This window comes from Trachemys scripta, chromosome 9, assembly GCF_013100865.1.
Source record: "Trachemys scripta elegans isolate TJP31775 chromosome 9, CAS_Tse_1.0, whole genome shotgun sequence".
In the NCBI taxonomy this organism is placed as follows: Eukaryota; Metazoa; Chordata; order Testudines; family Emydidae; genus Trachemys; species Trachemys scripta.
The window spans coordinates 42143438-42162759 of NC_048306.1; the positions used below are offsets into that span (position 1 = coordinate 42143438).

General features: G+C 46.2%; 1 protein-coding gene across 1 annotated transcript in view; it reads right to left on the reverse strand.

Moving 5' to 3' along the window:
* ARHGAP36 (Rho GTPase activating protein 36) overlaps nucleotides 1-18959 on the reverse strand; it is a gene marked incomplete in the record, with an annotated part of 89955 nt that extends 70996 nt beyond the window's left edge. The window contains 1 exon segment of the mRNA XM_034782071.1: nucleotides 18903-18959.
* Between the last annotated feature and the right edge of the window lie 363 nt (nucleotides 18960-19322).

Genomic DNA, 19322 nt, shown 5'->3' on the forward strand with positions numbered 1-19322 from the left:
TTAAAGGTCTTGAGAACATGACCTATGAAGGAAGGCTGAAAGAATTGGGTTTGTTTAGTTTGGAAAAGAGAAGACTGAGAGGGGACATGATAGCAGTTTTCAGGTATCTAAAAGGGTGTCATAAGGAGGAGGGAGAAAACTTGTTCACCTTAACCTCTAAAGATAGAACAAGAAGCAATGGGCTTAAACTGCAGCAAGGGAGGTCTAGGTTGGACATTAGGAAAAAGTTCCTAACTGTCAGGGTGGTTAAACACTGGAATAAATTGCCTAGGGAGGTTGTGGAATCTCCATCTCTGGAGATATTTAAGAGTAGGTTAGATAAATGTCTATCAGGGATGGTCTAGACAGTATTTGGTCCTGCCATGCGGGCAGGGGACTGGACTCGATGACCTCTCGAGGTCCCTTCCAGTCCTAGAATCTATGAATCTATGAATCACTTCAGCCATTGTTACCCTGACATAGGATGGAGCATTTCAGCTCTCTTGACAAGTGGAAGTTCAGTGTTTTGAAGACATGTTGGTTGCAAATATAGCACGAGCTATTTGCTTATCTATGTAGTTTTTGAATCAGTCACAGTAAGGATGCTAATGATGCCAGTGCTGCAGAATCATTAATGCTGCTAGTGCTGGTGTTCTTGGAGCTCCAGTGTTAGTTGCATGAGCAGACGGTGCAGCTTGCTGATTCAGCAGACCACCATGTTATGCATAAAGAAAGACCACAGGCTTGGTTCGATGGCGAAGGCGCTCAACTAGGTTTATTGTCAGCAAAGCATGGTACTAGCGCCCTGTCCAACAGGTCACAGGGACACTAACGCATGTATGCCCATGACAAGCTAAAGCCCCATCAATATAACAGGATGCTGTCCCCTCAGCCAATCCAAAGATATCCCTCCTATGACTCGCCCTTTTGTACATTGATACAAACAAGTTACATGTTATGCTCCTGATGTTAGTTACACCCTTCTCCTTGTATCCGCTAGTTCAGGAGTTCTCAACCTTTTTCTTTCCGAGGCCTCCCCAACATGCTATAAAAATTCCAAGGTCCACCTGTACCATAACTGGTTTTCTGCATATACAAGCTACATTGCTCAGGGTTCGGCTTCAGCCCCGGGTGGCAGGGCTCAGGGCCCTGAGTTTCAGCCCCATGTGGTAGGGCTTCAGCTTTCTACACTGGGCCCCAGCAAGTCTAATGCTGGTCCTGCTTGGCAGCCCCCCAGTTGAGAACCACTGCACTAGTTCAAACAAAACATCCTCATCCCTTATCCTGTCATTCTATCCGTCTCTTATGAGGGATTGGTGTGTTCCTGTACAATTTCCTGGGAATTTGTTTATGTAATTACTTGAGAGATCTGTGTGTCTTTGTACCATCCTCTCTGGTCAGGAATGTGCTTACTTGGTTAGCCAATACTTGGTGTGTTACTATTCTGCCAAGGCCAGGCGTACTTTGGTTTGCAGCCTTTGGTTCACACTGTTAGTCTAGGGCTCCAGCAAGGCCTACATCCTGGACTTGTCTTTTTTGGCTCAGATAAGCTTTAAGTGTGAAATTGCTTTGTAGAGGAAACCTCTGTGTAAAATAGAAAATTCTATTAACAATTAAGAAACAAATTAAAGTGATTTAAGACTATAAAATGGGAAGAAAACAAAGGAATAATGTAAATAATCCATGTATTTAGATCATAGCTATTTAAATGAAGAAAAATCTTGATTTAATAAAAAAATACGGTTTTAAATTTAAAAACAAAACCAGGATTTGGATGTACCCTGATGGGAAAGCATTAAGATTGCACATCTCTAGGATGAGCCATTTCCTTCTCTACCCCACTATGTAGGGGACATGTTGAGGGAGGGAGGAAGGGGAATGAATGGAGTGCAAGTCACTCAGGCAGTTGCAAGCTGTTTCTCAGCCTGTAGGAGGCTATTGCAAGCTGTCTTAAGTTAGAGCAGTGGTCCTCAACCTTTCCAGACTACTGTACCCCTTTCAGGAGTCTGATTTGTCTTATGTGCCCCCAAGTTTTACCTCACTTGCTTACAAAACCAGACATAAAAATACAAGTGTCCCTGCACACTGTTACTGAAAAACTGCTTACCCTCTCATTTTTACTGTATAATTATAAAATAAATCAATAGGAATATAAATATTATACTTACATTTCAGTGTATAGTGTGAGGGGAGGGGGGGGGGCAAACTACGGCCCGCAGGCTGGATGCGGCCCATGAGCCATTTGGCCCCACTCCATTGCTCCAGCCCTGGGTTGGGGGGGGGGGGGCGCTCCGGCCAGGGCACTGGGTCGGGGGCCACACCACACGGCTGGGCCCCACTCCGGCGCTCCGGCTGGGGTGCAGGGTTGGGGCCGCACCACACAGCCGCTCAGAGCCTGCACCCCTGAGCCTCTCCCCACGCCCCAATCCCCTGCCCCAGCCCTGATCCCCCTCCCACTTTCCAAACCCCTCGATCCCAGCCCAGAGCACCCTCCTGTGCCCCAAACCTCTCATCCCTTGCCTCACCCCAGAGCCCACACCCCCAGCTGGAACCTGCACCCCTGCCCCAGCCCTGATTCCCCTCCCACCCTCCGAACCTCTCGGTCCCAGCCCTCTCGGTCCCTACACCCCAAACTCCTCGTCCCCAGCCCCACACCAGAGCCCGCACCCCCTCCCGCACCCCAACCCCAATTTTGTGAGCATTCATGGCCCACCATACAATTTCTATTCTCTGATGTGGCCCTCAGGCCAAAAAGTTTGCTCACCATGGTATAGTATATAGAGCAATATAAACAAGTCTTTATCTGTATGAAATTTTAGTTTGTACTGACTTTGGTAGTGCTTTTTATGCAGCTTGCTGTAAAACTAAGCAAATATCTAGATGAGTTGATGTACTCCCTAGAGACGGTTAATGTACCCCCTGCGAACTCCCAGGGGTACCTGTACCCCTGATTGATAACTACTGAGTTAACATAACCCTGAGGTGGCATTAGGAAATGAATTCTCTTTGTGGCACAGCAGAACTCTGTACGCTAAGAGTAAATGTCACCTGGGCAGTAAAGCTCACAGGCACTACATACACTTGCCCAGTGTTCAAACACTGAGCCTAATACCCAACAGAACACCACAGTGTTAACAACCACTTCATTCCTTTTTATAGCCTCTTCACATTTGCACACAGGATACCACTTAAACCAATACATCCCCTTTTCCCCTATCCATTGTTATATTTACAGGCTGCTCTCATGTCCACCCCATTACTGACAATTCCCAGGGCAAGAAGACCCCACTGCCCTGCTACTGACACAACCTACACAATTCTCTATTGAAATTATGTTGACTGCAAAGGCTGAGCTATTGCCAGGCAAACTTAACTCTGCGTTAACTAAGCTTTTTTGCAATTTAATTTCCTAGTTTTTTTTTAAACAGAAAGAGAAATGTTTGTCTGTTTATGGTCATCTAGGTTTTGTCTACACCACAGACCTTACAGCAGCACAGCTGTACTGCTGCATCTGCGCCACCGTAAGTTCTCCTGTGTAGCTGCTCTATGCCAACGGGAGAGAGCTTGCTGGTTGGCGTAAATAAACCGCTCCTAATGAGTAGCAGTAGCTATGCTGACGGAAGATGCTCTCCCACCGACATAGCGCTGTCCACACTGGTGCTTCTGTCGGTGAAACTTATGTTGCTAAGGGGTGTTTTTTCACCCCTTCAAGTTTTGTCGACAGAAGTGCTAGCATAAACAAAGCCTTAGACAGTTGCAGTTCTCACCTAGGTTTGCAGTTGATATGCTACTGTGGCTAGGTAATAATCAAAAGACCTACTTTTTATATGGTGCTTTTCACCAGTAGATCTCAAGGAGCTGTACATCCCATTTTACAGATGGGAAACTGAGGCACAGAGAAGTGCTGCTCCCCCATCCTGTGGTTTAGTTACAGTGGAATGGGGATATTGACTGTGCTTTGAAATGTTTGTAGGGTATAGTTGCTAACAGGGCCAATGAGAGAAATCTCATCCATGGTCTGTCACAAAACCTTATAACAGGTTGTTACAGTAACTGTCAGCAGGTGAGAGCAGGCTGGTGTGTCTCTTTCTCCACCCTCTGCCCACCATTCACTTCCAACCTTCTGCCGCCTGCTATCATTCCTGTCCCACGAAGCCAGTGGCTGGCCCAGCAGAACACATTACCAGGTAAGAAGCTGCTCCTTGCTGTCTCCTGTCATGTGCTGCTGTGTAAAATATCACAGGCAGCAGCTCACTGGAGGCCTGCACCCTACCGTGGGTATGTAGCCAGAGCTGCACGCTGGGCCCCAAAATCCCATTACGCATCTTCAGCTGGCACTCCTGCCTCTGCTTCTGTCACATTTCCCCAGCCATGCCCCTAGCCCCTGCCCCCAACCTGCTCCCCTCCAAACTGGGTCCCCTCCCCTCCCCACACAGGGGGATGTGTATCTTAACTATTCATAGATTCATAAATTCTAGGACTGGAAGGGACCTCGAGAGGTCATCGAGTCCAGTCCCCTGCCCGCATGGCAGGACCAAATACTGTCTAGACCATCCCTGATAGACATTTATCTAACCTACTCTTAAATATCTCCAGAGATGGAGATTCCACAACCTCCCTAGGCAATTTATTCCAGTGTTTAACCACCCTGACAGTTAGGAACTTTTTCCTAATGTCCAACCTAGACCTCCCTTGCTGCAGTTTAAACCCATTGCTTCTGGTTCTATCCTTAGAGGCTAAGGTGAACAAGTTTTCTCCCTCCTCCTTATGACACCCTTTTAGATACCTGAAAACTGCTATCATGTCCCCTCTCAGTCTTCTCTTTTCCAAACTAAACAAACCCAATTCTTTCAGCCTTCCTTCATAGGTCATGTTCTCAAGACCTTTAATCATTCTTGTTGCTCTTCTCTGGACCCTTTCCAATTTCTCCACATCTTTTTTAAAATGCGGTGCCCAGAACTCGACACAATACTCCAGCTGAGGCCTAACCAGAGCAGAGTAGAGTGGAAGAATGACTTCTCGTGTCTTGCTCACAACACACCTGTTAATACATCCCAGGATCATGTTTGCTTTTTTTGCAACAGCATCACACTGTTGACTCATATTTAGCTTGTGGTCCACTATATTCCCTAGATCCCTTTCTGCCGTACTCCTTCCTAGACAGTCTCTTCCCATTCTGTATGTGTGAAACTGATTTTTCCTTCCTAAGTGGAGCACTTTGCATTTGTCTTTGTTAAACTTCATCCTGTTTAACTCAGACCATTTCTCCAATTTGTCCAGATCATTTTGAATTATGACCCTGTCCTCCAAAGCAGTTGCAATCCCTCCCAGTTTGGTATCATCTGCAAACTTAATAAGCGTACTTTCTATGCCAATATCTAAGTCGTTGATGAAGATATTGAACAGAGCCAGTCCCAAAACAGATCCCTGCGGTACCCCACTCGTTACGCCTTTCCAGCAGGATTGGGAACCATTAATAACAACTCTCTGAGTACGGTTATCCAGCCAGATCCAAGAGAATGTATTTATATGCTGTCTGCTGAGCATGCAGGGCTCTGAGGGGTGTTCACAGCAAGCCGACTGGGCGTGCAAAAATAACTACTGAGGGAGGAGCTATTTACAAGTGTGACAAACTGATCATCCCCATTCACTGGAATATTTGGGTACAGTCACTAGTGATACAATCTAAAGACACGAGAAAGAGCATAAGTGCCATGTGAGTAGATTTGTGACAGACCCACATGGCTAAGATGAGGCTTTTTCAAGAAAAATATTCATGTAGTAACATAGGGCCATTGTGGGCTTACTCTAAAATTGCACTCAAAAGACTTGGATGGAAAGAGTATGAGAGATGATGCTAGATATGGTCCCAATCCAGCAGTGGGTTGTGCATGGCCAGACTCCAGTGCCTCTATAAAGCCCGATTTTCACAGAGTCAAGGATTGTAAGGCCAAGAGGCACACTATAATCAGCTAGTCTGACCTCCTGCACAGCACAAGCCAGAGTCCTGTGGTTAAGTTAGAGCAGTGTTTCTCAACCTTTCCAGGTTGGCGACCCCTTACTGGAAGTCAAAAACGTTTGCAAGCCCCGTTCCCCTGCTTATACTTACTATAAAAGTCAGAGTAAAAATGTATCAAGGAGAACAATTCTAGCCTGTGTATGTTGAGAGCTTGACAGAGAATATTTGGTCTTGAAGGGCCTTATTTGCAAGTAGTGGGGGGAGCGAGATAAGTTTTTAATGTTTAGGCTGCTCCAAAGTTATTCTGGAAATTTTATTTTCTTTGCTTTATAATTATAATAATTTTCTGCACCTTACAACCCCCTTGATTGCCTTGCCTGGTCACTTGTGGGTCGTGCCCCAGCCGCTGAGGAACACTGAGTTAGAGAGTATCTTTGAGAAAGCTACAACCAACCTTGATTGAAAGACTCCACATGACAGCGTGTCCATCCCATCCCCAGGCCAGTCGTTCAAATGTTGTTGTTTTTTTACCCTTACTGTTAAAATTTGCACCTGGAGTTCAGTGGGGTCCCTCACATGTGCACTGCTTACCTCCATAGCATCAGGACCTGTATGTGCAAATTCTTTCACAATAAATGCATTGCAGCTTCCAGATTCAAACCGCCTTATTTGCAACTGCATCACATTGTTGGCTCATACCTAATTTGTGATCCAAATATAGACAAGATGTTACAATACGGCCAAACCCAAGTATTGAAAAATCATGAGTCTGGCCCCCAAAATAGAGATTGGCTTAAAATTGTCAGATTTTTAAAATAATAAGTTTTGGGTTCTTTTGGGGGGGAGGGGAGGTTGGGTATTTAGGTGTTACATTTTCAGGCTTCTCTGAAACCACGAGGACTAGAAACTTCAATTTTTAAAAAAATGAAAGTTGAGATTCCCATGTAGTCACATGGCTCCAGGAGCTATGGCTTTAAGAAACACACCAAATATCTCACAACTCAGATAAAATTGCAAGAGTTGGTTACACTGAACAATTTACCAAGAGTCACGGCGGATTTTCCATCCCTGGCAATTTTAAATTAAAATTAGATGTTTTTCTGCAAAATATGCTCTAGCAATTTTTTCAGGGAAGTTCTGCGGCCTGCGTTACACAGGTCAGATTAGATGATCACAATGGTCCCTTCTGGCCTTGGAATCTATGAATCGGTTGGTTGCCAGATGGCAGCAAATATTGGGCTGGGGAATTAGTGGGGAATTGAAGGTTTACTGGGGAATTACTCCAAACATTGAAGTCAGTAGCAATGCCCCTTGTTTCTGTGCAGAGGAATTCACTTCAATTCCTGAAGCTGCTAACGTGCACAAGGAGGTTGAAAAAATGTTTATTGAACCACAATTAGATTATGACAAAATGTTCAGAGAGCATTATGATCAAGCTTTTCATTTTAAGACCATGTGATCATGTTAATTAAAAAAAGCTGTATCCTAAGGCAAACTCACAAGGAGGCAGGATTAAGATTTCACAGGCAATTGTAACTTTGTCATTTCCTGACTTTTCAGGCCTTACTTTGCATTTCTTTTAATGTAGCTACTTTGTAAGGAATTTTCTACATTTTAAAAAAGGAAATGGAAGCAACAAACACATTTCACGGTGTTCAATTTTTTTCCCCTTGCTTTGCCCCCAAATCTGTCTCCTTCTCCCATTTCTTAGTCTTTATTTTCTATCTCTTAACCTGTTCCGGATGCATGACGGTACTTTGCCTCTCTCCTCAAGACTGCTCCATCTCCTTGGTCAGGGCCGGCTCCAGGCACCAACGAAGGAAGCAGGTGCTTGGGGCGGCCAATGGAAAGGGGCAGCACGTCTGGGTCTTCGGTGGCAATTCGGCGGTGGGTCCCTCAGTCCCTCTCGGAGTGAAAGACCCGCCACTGAATTGCCACCAAAGAATGAAGCAGCACGGTAGAACTGCCGCCGAAGTGCTACTGACCGTGGCTTTATCTTTTTTTTTTTTTTTTTCCAGCTTCGCTGCTTGGGGCGACAAAAAAGCTGGAGCCGGCCCTGTCCTTGGTCTCTTGTGAGGCACTTTGTCAGGGTTTTTTTGAAAGTCCAAATAAATAATGTCACCCAGTTCTCCTTGATCTACTATTGTATGTCCAGGTTCGAAGAACTCAGATGGACTGATGAGGTGCTATTTCCCTGTGCAGAAACCGTTCTGTGGCAAAGCACCTCAATCTGTTTCCCTGGCACTGGGATGAGGTTGAAGCATGGAATACTCCATTCTGAAGAGCCCCCTTACAACATGCCGCTGTGTGAGAAGGGGAATTGTAGGAAACGGCAGCCATCAGCAGTATACAGCCCCGTATAGGCAGCTACATGGATGTCCTCTGGCCTCAGGAACACTTCTAACCTTGCATATATCCTAAACTCCCAGATTCTCCCCCCTAGCCTCAGCTCAGCACACCTGCAGAGCTCCTAGGCGCTACAGCCTTTTCTTGGCCAGGGTAGTTCTCCTGTTTCCATGGCTCACCCCCATCTTCCTTGAGTCATCTAGCCCCTGCCTAAAGCTCCCCCAGTTCCAAACCATTATGCCTACTCCCAGTCCCAGATATCAAGGAGCAGGAGCTGCTGTGGATCTGTGTAGTGTCTACATTGGGCTTATGCGCAGGCCTACTAAAGTCTGCAGCAGGTCCTGCGGACTTCAGGAAGTTCACAGGGATGCAGTGCTGTGGGGGGAAGCAGGAGTCAAGGTGTGGGATGTTGGAGCCTGAGGAGTAGTGGGAAAATGACTCAGAAGCTGACTCAGGAAAGCTCCTAACTCTCCTGGTTCCTTGATCCCTGCCTCCCCATGGATCCCTGTGCTCTATAGAACCTCCTTGCTCACCGGGTTCCATTGCTGTAGGGAAGTCAATGGCTCCATAGGGTGCCTCAGCTTCTCCCTACCTTGATACCAAGGCATGTCACTAACCCGGAAGGAAATCCCCACCCCCAAAATTTGATGCAGATGGAGTTAAAATTGGAAGGAGTGTCATTATCAGCCATACAGAAAAACATCTCTTGCCAGAACAGAGGTCACAGTCAATAATAATGCTTCCCCAAAAGGGGTTAATAAAAGGAAAAGAAATCAAAACATCTTGAGTTAAAAACTGTGATGATGAGAAATACTGTGAAATGGTTAGTTAAAAATAAATTGCTCAAAGAGTCTGTTCTATATAGATTTAACACTACCCTCAACACCACAGTGACTGAGGGCTAAGCCCACAACAGTAAACCTCCAGCCACCATGCTAAGTGAAATCCTTGCTCACCTGGGACGTGGGAGACCTGCTTTCATGTCCCTGCTTTGCAGTTGGGACTTAAATGCAGGTTCTTCCCCTCCCAGGAGAGTACCCTGACCACTAGGCTACAGAGTACACCATGGAACGTCTCTCTCAATCTCTCCTGCTGGAGCAGTTCCACTTTGCTCCAACAAATGTTTAATTATTTTTACAGGGTCTTGAACTTCCATCTCCCACAGCCTAGTAAGTGGCCTAACCTCTAAGTTTGGGCACACATCTCACCTGCTCTGCCCCAGCTGTCTTTTATGACAGGTATCAGTCTTAGGCATGCTTTGATTATGCCTGCAGGATTGGGCCCTGCTGGCAAGATAGGCAGGGGAAACGCTTCGTTTGAGAATCCTGCTGGGGCCTATATCTAAGGTGGCTTAGTGCATGACTGCCAGTGAAACCTTGGGCACCTAGCTGAGCAGTGCTCTTGAGAATGTCCATGGTGCCTCACTGGTGGACTTAGAAGCAGTTTGTGATCTAGCCCAGAGCACCTTCCAATCATTCATTGAGCAAAATTATTAGCAGCTTTCATGAACGGTTCATTCTTTTTCTCATGCGCTTCCTCAGAGGAGAATGGGGTGTGTGGTATAGTGTGTGGTCAAGCCTATCACAGGGTTAAAAAAAATAACTAGATAAATTCATGGAGGATAGGTCCATCAATGGCTATTAGCCAGGATGGGCAGGGATGGTGTCCCTAGCCTCTGTTTGCCAGAAGCTGGGAATGGGCAACAGGGGATGGATCACTTGATGATTACCTGTTCTGTTCATTCCCTCTGGGGCACCTGGCATTGGCCACTGTCAGAAGACAGGATACTGGCCTAGATGGACCATGGGTCTGACCCAGTATGGCCGTTCTTATGTTTTGGTTTGATGGGGGGTTGAATTAGTTAGTTAGTTAAATATCAGGGGGTAGCCATGTTAGTCTGTATCTACAAAAACAACAAAGAGTCTGGTGGCACCTTAAAGACTAACAGATTTATTTGGGCATAAGCTTTCGTGAGTAAAAACCTCACTTCTTCAGATGCATAGTTAGTTAAAGAGACTTAGTAAAATTATATAAATTGGAAAAAAACTATTATGAGAACCTTGGCAGGGACAAGCTAAAGGGACTGGATGTCCTGAGAAAGCCTCTTGACTTCCCAGTCTTTCAAAAGCCACAATATAGTTATATGATCCAACAGCAGAGCTATTTCGAGCACAGCAGCAAATCGCAGCATTTGCTAACTAATCTTACGAAAATAAAGCAAGCCAGCAACTACATATTCTATCTTTAAACAGAATCAAGGGAATTCATAACTAAAACGAAAGGCATTCTTCAAATAGTTCAAGTTTATTACAAAAGCTACTCTCCTCCTCTGAGTGAATAGAGACATAAAAAGGGCAATTGGAAACTTTGGGCCAGATTTTCAAAGGTAGGAGGCACCTAAAGATGCTGATGGTTCCTAGTGAGATTTGAAAAAGCACCTGGCAGGTTAGGCTGCTGACTCCCATGGGAATCAAGGAGAGTTAGGCACCTGGCCTGCTTAAACACTGTTACAAGCCCCACTAGGCACCATCTGTATTTTAGGTGCCTACATACCTTTGAAAATCTGGCCCTTTGCTACTTAACCCCTAACACAAAAATAAAATTATTCTATGAGCAAATCACACAGGAGGCTCTTAGAAATGCCGTTAAAATTCTGACTAGAGGTAAAGCCCCGAGATCAGATGGATTCAGCAGTGACTAATACAAAAAGGTTGACTATATCCAGTAAAAACCATGCTGAATATGTTTATAAAATAGCTTTGGGAATAACAACCTACTTACTAGCTTCCCAAGGGGAAGCACATACCATGTTAATGCCAAAGCCACGCAAAGGCCCTATGCGATGCATGTCCGCCTATGTCATTATCAAACGGGGATGCAGAGATTCTAACAAAGGTAATAGCGGATCTCCTGGGACAGCTTTTACGATTGCTGGGGCAGGATTTGTCACAGAGAAAAGTAGCCAGTGATCTGTGTAAGCTACTTAACCAAACTCCCCACTCAAAACATTACAACAACCCATCAACAGTGGTAACACACATACCACAAAGGCCTTTACATTTGGTGTAATTGCCTTTTATGATAATCACACTGCAAAAAACTGGATGTAGGAGGCTAATCTATGAAACAGAACAACACAATTCCCTGCAAGCCTCTAGTCCTTAGTGGAATACATCACGTCTTTTTCAGCTAGAACCAGCTACAAGTCAGGGCTGCCCACAACCCCTCCTCATATTCAACTGAAGAGGAGTATTAGCACAGCCAGAAGATTCTCTGAACAAGTTAGAGGTAGTGAAACAGCTAGGTAGGCACACAAAGTGGCATTACATGGGAATGAGATGCTTGTTTCCACAACACAACCAGAGTCACTCAGAGTATAAAATAAATTACTACAAATCTGAATATCCAGACTACCTTCCTAGGAATTTCCCTCCCAAAAAGCAAAGGAGAAAATTCTATACTTCAGAATTAAGGGATATGTATAAAGATAACTTGGCAACTAACTGTAAATATTAGGGAAGATGTTAGTAGATGGGAGATCCTCCGTAGGTCACTAATGGTCAGAGCAGTGTAATAAATGTGGTTATCCTGCCCAGCTGCATCCCTTTATTTAAATACTCATTTTTGTATTAGCCTAATCAGAATTGTCATTTCTCTTTTACGGCAGGGGAAGAATCATAGAAGTGAAGGACTGGAAGGGACCTCGAGAGGACATCTAGTCCAGTCCCCTGCCCTCAAGGCAGAACTATGTAATAACTAGACCATCCCTGACAGGTGTTTCTCTAAACTGTTCTTAAAAGCCTCCAGTGACAGATTCCATAATCTCGCTAGGCAATTTATTCCAGTGCCTAACTACCTTAACAGTTAGGAAGTTGCTGCAATTTAAGCCCATTGCTTCTTGTCCTATCCTCAGAAGTTGAGGAGAACAATTTTCACCGTCCTCCTTGTAACAAGTTTTTATGTACTTGAAAACTATTACCATGTTGTTGTGTTCCCTCTCCCCACCCCGCCACCAATCTTCTCTTCTGCAGACTAAACAAACCCATTTTTTTCAATCTTTCCCCATAGGTCATGTTTTCTAGGCCTTTAATCATTGTTGTTGTTCTTCCCTGGACTTTCTCCAATTTGTCCACATCTTTCATGAAATGTGGCACCTGGAACTGGACACAATACTCCAGCTGAGGCCTTAGCAACACAGAGTAGAGTGGAGGAATTACTTCACGTGTCTTGCTTACAATAGTCCTGCTAATACATCCCAGAATGATGTTCACTTTTTTTCCCAACAGTGTGACACTGTTACTCATATTTAGCTTGTGATCCACTATAACCCCCAGATCCCTTTCTTCAGTACAGTAACTTCTCATTTAAAGTCATCCCGCTTAACGTTGTTTAGTTGTTACATTGCTGATCAATTAGGGAACATGCTCATTTAAAGTTGTGCAATGCTCCACTCTTACGCTGTTTGTCTGCCTGCTTTCTCCACAGCTGGCAGCCTCCCTACGGCCCCTCCCCCGCAGTGCCTCCAGCCCGCTGGCAGACTCTGAGGATCAGTGCCTTCCCCCTCCTCCCCCTGCCTTCTGTCGGGGGCAATCAGCTGGCTTGCGGCATTTTGGAGGCAGGAGGGAGGGGAGAGGAGTGAGGACTCAGTGCGCAGGCGCCCCCTCCCTTCCCTGCCTCCCGAACGCCGCAAGCCAGCTGATTGCCACCAGCAGGAGGGAGGGGGAGCCTGTGCGCTGAGTTCTCGCTCCTCCCCCCTCCCTTCTGCCCGGGGCAATCAGCTGGCTTGCCGCGCTCAGGAGGCAGGGGAGGAAGAGGGAGCCTGAACGCCAAGTCCTCGCTCCTTCCCCCTCCCTTCTGCTTCCAAAACACCGCAAGCCAGCTGATTGCCCTGGGCAGGAGGGAGGCGGGAGGAGCGAAGACTCAGCGCACCTCCACTCCCTCCCCTGCCTCCTGCTGGCGGCAATCAGCTGGCTTGCAGCATTTTGGAAGCAGGAGGGAGTGGGGTGGAGTGAGGACTTGGCGCACAGGCTCCCCCTGCCTTCCAAACACGGCAAGCCAGCTGATTGCCCCGGGCAGAAGAGAGGGGAGAGGAGCAAGAACTCGGTGCGCCTCCCCCCTCCCTCCCCTACTCAGCAATCAGCTAGCTTGAGGCATTTAGAAGGGAGGGGGGAGGAGCCAGGTCGCAGCGAGCAAAGTAAAGGGGGAGGAGGTGGGGGGAGAAGAGGTGGGTCAAGGGTGGGGGCTTGGGGGAAGGAGTGGAGTGGGTGGGCTGAAGGTTGAACCCCCTGCCTCTGGTGCTTGAAGAATAGGGGAAGCTGCCCTGGAACCTACTCCCCTCCTCCCCCATTTACATTAATTCTTATGGGGAAATTGGATTCACGTAACATTGTTTCACTTAAAGTCGCATTTTTCAGGAATATAACTACAACATTAAGTGAAGAGTTACTGTACTCCTTCCTAGGCAGTCATTTCTGTTGTATCCTTGGGAGCAGCAGTTTTAGGAAGAAATCACTTGAGACACAGAGAGCTGTAAACTTTAAAAGCAGCCATTTATTGCCACACACTGAACTAACCAAACCAGCCAAAACTGGCTGGGCTATCCCCTAATAATCTAACTCAGTTGCCATAGCAACAACAAGATTCTATTACCACGACAACCAAATACACAACATATTCCTTCCCCCTTAATGAGACCATCCCCTAAATAAAACAAACACTAAACTAGAGAAGGAGGGTAGACTCCCTCCATTCCCGGCTAAACCCTGGGGATTATTTTGCCCCGTAACCATGGGTTCGCCCTAGCTAAAGATCCAGCCATTGAGGAGGCCTTCTGTCTCTAGGTGGATTATGGCGGACTTCTGGTGTTGTTGCACCCGAAAGTGTCTTGGGCGCAGGCCTGACAACGGGCTCCGGATGAATGGGTGAGGATGTGGTATCAGCTCGTTCCAGGCAGGGGGGTATCTCAGCCGCCGGCAGTAATGGAGTGGGACAGTCAGGAACCAGTGACTCTTGATTCGGTGTCTTGACAGAAGTGGTGAAGTCAGGCAACTCAACTGAAGATGTGTCCTGAGGACTGGTATGACCTGGCAACAGCTGATCTACATGTCGCCGCCAGGTGAGATCCTCTGCAGTCCGGACTGTGTAGGAAACAGGTCCTGTTTGAGCGATGACAGTGGCAGGGACCCATTTAGCTCCAGAAGTATAATTCCAAGCCAAAACCGGCTCTCCTGGGCTAAAGGTCCTATCTTTTGCTCTGGGTGCACGCCTGATCACTTGATCTTGCTAGTGACGTTGCACAGTCTGTTGGGGTTCAGAAGGTTTCAGCAGATCAAAGCAAGTGCGCCGCTGTCGTCCCATCATTAGACAGGCCGGGGATGCCTTGGGATGCCTTGGTCGTAGCATGAGGTGTGTTTCTGTAGGATAGCAAGAAGGTGTCCAGACGCTTTTGAATGGATAATTATCCCTTTGCCAATTTCAAAGCTTGTTTCATTGTCTGCACAAATCTTTCAGTTAATCCATTGGTGGATGGAGGATATGGTCATCCTGGGTCTGCTCTAGGGTATGCAGGTTTCCCTTTTTGGTCAGCCAGACCACAGGCCTCTTTTTCTTTTGTTTACAGGCACACTCTATGTGTCCCTTTTTGCCACAGTGTCGACACACCAGGTCCTTACACAAGCATTCTGATGCATGGTGACCCGGCTTACCACTCCGGTAACATTCCTGACTCCGCACAGTTTTGTGGGTAGGTTCTTGTGACACCTTATGCACCCTAGGGGGCGCACTGATGTATTGTGTCTCCTTTGTAGCCAGTTTCATGGAGACAGCAATATCCCATCCCATCTCCTAGAACTGGAAGGGACCTTGAAAGATCATCAAGTCCAGCCCCCTGCCTTCACTAGCAGGACCAAGTACTGATTTTGCCCCAGATCCCTAAGTGCCCCCCCCCCCTCAAGGATTGAACTCACAACCCTGGGTTTAGCAGGCCAATACTCAAACCACTATCCCTCCCAGCCTTCTGTAAGGTAAGCTGAGCCTCTGTCAATAGGTGCTTCCATATAGCTTCACTGTACAGGCCACACACTAACCTGTCACACAGGGCATCATTTAACATCTCCTTAAATTCACAGTGTTCTACAAGCTTTCTCAAAGTTGCTACAAATTGTACCACTGTTTCATCTTCTTTCTGGTCTCTTTTGTGGAACCTATATCTTTCAGCAATTACCAGTGGTTTTGGAGAAAAATGGGACCCCAGGATTTCCACAATGTCACTGTAAGATTTGGTCTCAGGCTTAACAGGGTGTAATAAGCTGCGTAGCAGGGAGTAGGGGTTTTAGCCCCTACAACACTTAAGAATATTGGCACCTTCTTCGCTTCTGTAATGTCATTTGCAATAACAAAAAGCTCCAAACGCTCAGTATATACGTGCCATTGCACTATCCTCAAAAGGTTTCAGCGGCCCCTAAGTGTAGCCATGGTTTTAGTTTCAGGTTGCACAGTCAGTGCAAACAAGCCAGTTCTCACCCCCTTCCAACAGCAAAAAGGATTTTTTGTTTTGTTTTGTTTTTTTGTACCTTGACTTCTACTTCCTTCTGTTGCTGGGGCAGCACAGGAATCCCATCCTCGTCGCCACTTTGTTACATTTTCAGGCTTCTTCTATTTTGTATGTGTACAACTTTGTTCCCTCCTAAGTGGAGTACTTTGCATTTGTCCTTATTGAATTTCATCCTATTGACTTCAGACCATTTCTCCAGTTTGTCCAGATCATTTTGAATTTTAATCCTGCCCTCCAAAGCACTTTCAACCCCTCCCAGCTTAGTATTGCCCACAAACTTTATAAGTGTTCTCTCTATGCCATTATCTAAATCACTGATGAAGATATTGAACAGACGGATCCCTGCGGGACCCCATTCGATATGCCCTTCCAGCTTGACTCTGAACCACAGATAATTACTCCCTGGGATCAGTTTTCCAATACTATTTGTATGGCCCTGAGGATGTCACATGGGCTGCAGCTGTGTACTGATTGGGTCACAAGCGTCCCACGGGCTGCAGGTTGACAACCACTGATGTAGGTTGTATTTCCCTAGTTTGTTTTTGAGAAGGTCATGTGAGACAGTATCAAAAGCCTTACTAAAGTCAAGATATACAATGTATACCACTTCCCCCCTAACCACAATGCTTGTTACCCTGTCAAAGAAAACTATTAGGTTGGGTTGACATGATTTGTTTTTGACAAATCTATGCTGACTATTACTTATCACCTTATTATCTTCTAGGTGTTTGCAAATTGAATGCTTGATTATTTGCTCCATTATCTTTCCAGGTACTGAAGTTAAGCTGACTGGTCTGTAACTCCCCGGGCTGTCCGTATTCCCCTTTTTATAGATTGGCACTGTATTTGCCCGTTTCCAGGCCTCTGGAATCTCTCCCATCTTCTATGAGTTTTCAAAGATAATTGCTAATGGCTCAGATATCTCGTGAATCATCTCCTTAAGAAATCGCACATTACTTTAGAGGAACTTGGTTGCCCAAAACAGAAAGGAGATATTGGGCTATGCAGCGAGGATACATTGTGCACTGGGCCCAGAAACCAGTGGAGCACACTGGGCTGGGAAGGGCATTTTGGCCTCAGGAGCCAGTGGAGTGCACCAGGCTAAAGAATTTTTCACCTGTTCTAGCAATGGTGGTTCCACTAGTGTAGACCAGCTATTCACCCTAAAGAGAATCGATGACACAGTGGTACATTACTATCACATCCACCTCTGCTGCCTGTCTCTCCATTGACCCACTACTCAGATCTGGCCAGTCAATGTCCATCCTGATACCCTCCTGACTCAATCATGCTGCCCCAGATGTACTTCCCAGTGAAGATTCCTCTACTTATAACCTTTAAAGCCACCAGAGAGAAACTTCTACCCTGTAGAAGCCACCTTCCTTCTCCCCAAGGCCCCCACAGGCCACTGCAAGGGTAAAGCTCGTCTGTGCATGAGACAGAGCTTTCTTTGGGGATGGTCTGAGACTGGAGAAATGAACTCCTCCAGGAGCTAAGGATCATCACTAACCTCCCCAACACAAGGCACACTGCTCCAACCTGCCTTTGCTAATGGAAACACAGAGCAGCATGTGCATATAAGAATAATAAAAGCACCCTACCAAACCAAAACACTCCACTGCACCCACACTTCCCCTGGGAAGAGGCTGAAAGACAGAATGAACCACATGTGACAGATGTTAGTCATGCACTTGCTGCATAACTGGAGGGTGCACAGACTATGGAGAGGAGGGTGGGAAAAGAACAAGGATAGATTTGGGGCCAGCTGCAGCAGACTCTGTATATAGTCCCAATTATCTGCATATGAAAATAGGGGGTTACAATGGAAACTCTTAAGCAATCTGAACTAGACAGAATGCGGTCAGGCACTCATTGTAACAAGGAATGCAATGCTAGAGTTGAAAAACAGCTTTCCTGCCAGGGCCTGCCCCATTTGCTGTTAACCCTGTAACAGATTGCACTATGGTGCCTGCCTCCATGAATCCCAGCAGCTCTGTAAGGGCTAGTGCATAGGTCCTGGCCACCTAAACCCTTGGTAACCCCAGTAAGGATGCACCAGTGACCTAACCCACCTGACCTCCATTAACCCACATCCTGGAACACAACACTTCAGTCCTGTTATAGCTTGACCACAGTGTATGCCCCTTTACCCACATGAGAGGCTGCGCATTGAGCATACCCATTTATCCAAACTATTGGGATCGCTGCAGGAATCACTGGGTGAGGTTCTGTCACCTGTGATATACAAAAGATTCAGACCAGATAATCTAAGGGTACCTTGTTGCCTTAATATCTATACCTCAGTTCACCCCATAATAGTCTGCACTGCTCTCCAGCCCCCATTAGCCCTGCAGCATAGAAAGAGACATCAGAAGAAATTCCCATTTGCCCTCTCCTGTTCACCGCGATCGGTGATGCTCATTTTTGTCCAGCAGATATAAAATTGGGTGAGAATAAACTCCAAGCAGCTAACTGGAAGCACAGCTCTCACATCCAGCCCAGTACAGTGCCTCGCTGTCTGAAAAGCTCTCCTCGCACATCCCCCCGAACTCCAATGCACACTGGGCAAGAAGCACTAAGGCTTTAATTAGTCTGTAACCGAATGGCTGAATAGCCTCTGGAAGCTTTAAAAGCAGAAGTGCTAAGTATCCACTTCAAACTTCAGTTTGATGAATGTGAGCAAATCTTTCCCTCCAAGCAAAATTTACAACCTCTCTCCTCTTTACAATGAAATCCTCCCCACCTGTTTTTAGGGTTGGATCTTTGTGAGATTCATTAAATCAAACAGCAAACTCTTAGATGCATCAGTTCCTCTGTTTCCAAAGCTGTTTATAGACCCAGTTTACCCAGAGTTGCATTTGCCACTGCCCTTCAGCAGATAAATATCCCCGTACAAACAGGAGCAAAGGAGTTTTGTTTACCTTACAGCTTCATTTTCGACTCACAACTTACATCGGGGCTCCTTTCTCAAGGTGAAGTTCTGGAAATTGTTAAGACGCTTGCTTTAAACCGTTGTCTCCACCCCGTCCCCCCAGACACCGTGCAGCGTGCGTTAGATGAGCTTACCCCAACTTTAGCAGGATGAGAAGTGAGGCAGGGAAGAACAGCATCTGGCAACAGAGAAAAGAGGGGGTGGGAAAGGGAAGAGAAGAGATGAATTTCCTGCCAAGACAAATGAAAGCCAGAAACATCACGTGTAGAAGAGAGGAGGATTAGCTTAAAAGAGAAGTACAGCTCCCAGGGCTACTGGTGTTTATTCCTTAGGCAAAGGGATCCTTATTCATTTCTGGTCTCAGTCTTAATTGCTCCCATTCTTTTCTTACCATTAGCCATAAAAAAGTAGGGAATGAGCAAAGATCCTATTAATTCATGAGCACAAAGGGAAACCCGAGAACTTACAAGATCCTTCTGAAATGACCAGTATTGTTCATAATAGGCTGATTTTCAGCAGTCACTGTTGATTGCAGTCGCACTACTGGAGGGTTA